Below are 3,843 nucleotides of genomic sequence, written 5' to 3'. Positions count from 1 at the left end.
TGAAAATGATGGAGGATACACTGATGCATTCTTCTAAGAACCCGGGTAAGAAAAGAGGAAGAGAAACACAGAATGAGCTGCTGACCAAATGTGGGAAACTTATGATTAACTCAGGTAAGATGATGGATCTTACCAGTTACTCCTTTACAAACCTTTCTTAATGAAGCTTACAACCTGGAACATTAGGGGTCTAGGAAGTAAAATAAAACAAAGAACTCTTAGCAGTAGAATGAAAGAAGAAAAATCAGATATGGTTTTTATTTAGGAAACAAAATGTTCGCTAGACAAGATTAGAGAGATACACAACAAATGGTTAATCAAGTATGTGTATCTAGAGGTTAAAGAAGATAACTCGGTGGGTGGGATTCTTACTCTATGGGATCCTAAAAAACTTGGAATCCTGGATGCTGAAGCTTCTAGGAACTATCTATCGCTAATGATTCAACCTTTGGGTGATAAGGAGATCTACATGATCACTAACGTCTACGGTACTAAAAAAATAGAAGACAAACTTAAGCTTCTCACCTCCCTTGAGAAGCTGAAAGAGAGATATCCTGATATGCCCTGGATTCTGGCTGGGGATTTCAATATGATCAGATCTCTTACAGAGAAAAAAGGCGTATCAGAAAACTAGGTAGAGATTCCATTTCCTTCCAGAACTTCATGGATAACATGGGGTTATTGGACACCAAAACAATAAATGACACTTTTACTTGGAATAATAATAGGGGAGGGGCTTCTCAAGTCGCCTCTAAACTATATAGATTCATAATCTCAGAGGATGTCTTTCTCAAAGGCCTTGATATGTCAGCTTCAATCCTTCCCTTCAGAGGCTCGAACCACTGGCCTGTCCATCTTGAAGCTAATTTCATGGGTACACCGAGGAACAGACCTTTTGGTTTGAAAATGTATGGCTCTCTCACCCTGACTTCACTAGCAATATTGACAAATGGTGGGCAGAAGATATGCCCATTCAAGGCACTAAAATGTTCATGTTGCAGCAGAGACTTAAACACATCAAATCTAGGCTGAAAGATTGGAACAAAAAATAGTTTGGTAATATTTTTAAAGCCAAAAGAGAAGTTGAGCAGAAACTCCAGGAGATTAATCAGATCATCATCTCAGAAGGTTTTACTGAGCAACAGAACTTCAGGTTGACTCTCTTCAGAATGAATGGGACGATCGGTGCATGCAAGAGGAGATTTTCTGGAGACAGAAATCAAGGGTGCAGTGGATTAGAGAAGGAGAAATAAACACGAAGTTTTTTCATAGATCAACCTTGGATCACAGATCTCATAACAGAATTTCAGAACTTAAAGATTCCTGAGGTAAAGAGCTCATCTCTCACAAAGAAATGGAATATGTCCTTGTTCAACACTTCCTTAGCATACAGAGGAGCATCTCGTCGACAGATCTCAGTTCATTAACAAATTCACCAAGTTCATTCCTAAGCTTGTAACCAGGGAAGACAACCACAATATTAATAGGCTAGTGTTTGAAGAGGAGGTTAGTGAAGTTATCAATGAGATGCAAAATGGGAAAGCTCCTGGCCCTGATGGCTTCAATGTGGACTTCTTCAAAGCTTGTTGGAAAATAGTCAAACAAGATATCCTTGATGTTGTGGAAGACTCTAGAAGATCCAAAACTGTTTTGAAAGCTCTTAATGCCTCTTTCATAGCTTTGATTCCAAAGAAGGAAAAAGCTATGACACCGAACAGATTTAGACCCATAGCCTTATGTAATGTGATGTACAAAATTATTTCCAAAGTGATCACTAACAGACTCAAGCCTCTTCTTCCTGCTCTCATCTCAGAGGATCAAACTAGATTTGTGGAAGGAAGACATATTCTCAACAACATCATACAAGCTCACGAGGTGGTACACTCTCTTAAGAGCAATAAGCAAGCTAGTATGATCATGCAGCTTGACCTAGCGAAAGCATATGATAAGCTAAGCTGGTCTTACATCAGGGTAGTGCTAAGAGCTTATGGGTTCGACCACTACTGGATAAGATGGGTTATGGCCCTTGTATCCACAACCAACTTCTCCATTCTGCTTAACGGCTCTCCCTCTAGAACCTTTATGCCTTCTAGGGGTCTCAGACAAGGGGATCCTCTCTCCCCCTTCCTCTTTGTTCTAATGATGGAAGGGCTAGGCAGAGCGATTAAAATAGAAAATTCTAAAGGAAGAATCCAAGGTCTGAAAGTTATGCCAGATGGTGCTGCTTCTACTCATCAACAATTTGTTGATGATACAATGCTGCAGGGAATTCCTACGGTCAAGGAAGCCAGGGCTTTCAAAGAAATCATGAACGAATTTGCATTGGCTGCTGGTACAGAGGTAAGCCTTGGAAAATCAAAGGTGTTCTTTTTTAATACTGACATTGCTATTCAGAGGAACCTCACCAAAATTCTTGGGTTTCAAAGGGATCAGTTACCTTCCAAGTACCTTGGAATGCCTCTTACTGACAAACCTCTAAGCAAGGCAGTGTGGGAGCCGGTAACTAATAAACTTCAGGACAAAGTCAGGAAATGGACCTACAGGTCTTTGAATTTGGCATGGCATCTTGTGCTTACCAAGGCTGTCCTACAGGCTATACCCATTTTCAGGTTTTCAACTCTTCCTGCTCCTAAAGGAGTTATGCAACAAATCAGGAGTATTCAACGAGATTTTCTTTGGGGCAAAGTGGAAGAGAAAAAGAAGTGGGCTTTGGTAGCTTGGGACAAACTCTGCAAACCTAAGGCCCATGGTGGTTTGGGGCTTCATGACCCTGAAATCCTCAACAGAGTTTCGGGAGACAAACTTTGGTGGAGGTGGCTCAAGGAATCGACCACCACCTAGGCCAAGCTTTGGAAGTGGAAATATGCAAATAATTGATAGGAGAGGGATAATATTAGAATGTCAGGGCTCCCACATTTGGAACCTTTCTTGGGAGAATAGATCCATTGTCCAGAAGCATAGTTTTTAGGAGATCTGAGCTGGGAACCTTACACGGTTTTGGGAGGATAACTGGCAGTAGGAACCAAATTTGTTTAGGGAAGAACTAACCGCTCTCAAAAATGACACTGACAACAAAGGTTTACTTATGGTAAGTGACTTCTGGGATCAGGTAAGGAACAATGGTAAATGGAGAATGTGGAAGGATCTTGGTTATAGGGAAGAGAGTCCTTTGAAGGCCTAGGCAGATTCTCTTGCCCTTGACTTGGAGTAGAGGAAGATTTTGGTGTCATCTTCGTCTGACCATCTGAGATGGGGTCGAAACACCGAAGGCACCTTCCACCTCAAAGAAGCTAAATGCATGGCCCTAGGTTTCGATTATCCAAACCCTGATCAGGTTTGGAATGACCTTTGGCAGAACTCGCAATGGATAAACATCAAGTTGTTTATGTGGTTGGTTCACCAAAAGAAAATTCTCACATGGGAGAATCTTTTGAAAAGGGGCTTTGTTGGCCCATCCAAATGCCATCTATGTGGCTTACAGGAGGAGACAATGGAACATTTACTAAACCTATGCCCCTTCACCTCTACCTTGTGGTATTGGGTGGCCTTAGTCTTCAGTCAAACTGACAGGGACAGAAGCATCACCAACATTTTGAAGAATTAGAGGAAAGAATTCTCAGGTAATGATATCATTAACAAGGCTTGGACTCTGGTTCCAGGCTTTAATATCTAGGATGTCTGGAAAGAACGCAATGGCAGTATTTTCAAGAACAAAACAGGCTCGACCCAGAACATCATTGTCCAAATTTTACGACAGCTCAAAGATATAGTAGGAGCCCTTATGTGGAAAATTACTGAGGACCCTCCTTCTTCCCAAGATGCTCGCATACTGCTGCAATTGGG

Source organism: Pinus tabuliformis, chromosome 6, assembly GCF_031772625.1.
Source record: "Pinus tabuliformis cultivar Carrire ecotype Pingquan chromosome 6, CPIR1, whole genome shotgun sequence".
NCBI lineage: Eukaryota > Viridiplantae > Streptophyta > Pinopsida > Pinales > Pinaceae > Pinus > Pinus tabuliformis.
The sequence above is the reverse complement of the archived record's forward strand: the minus strand, read 5'-3'. Positions refer to the sequence as shown.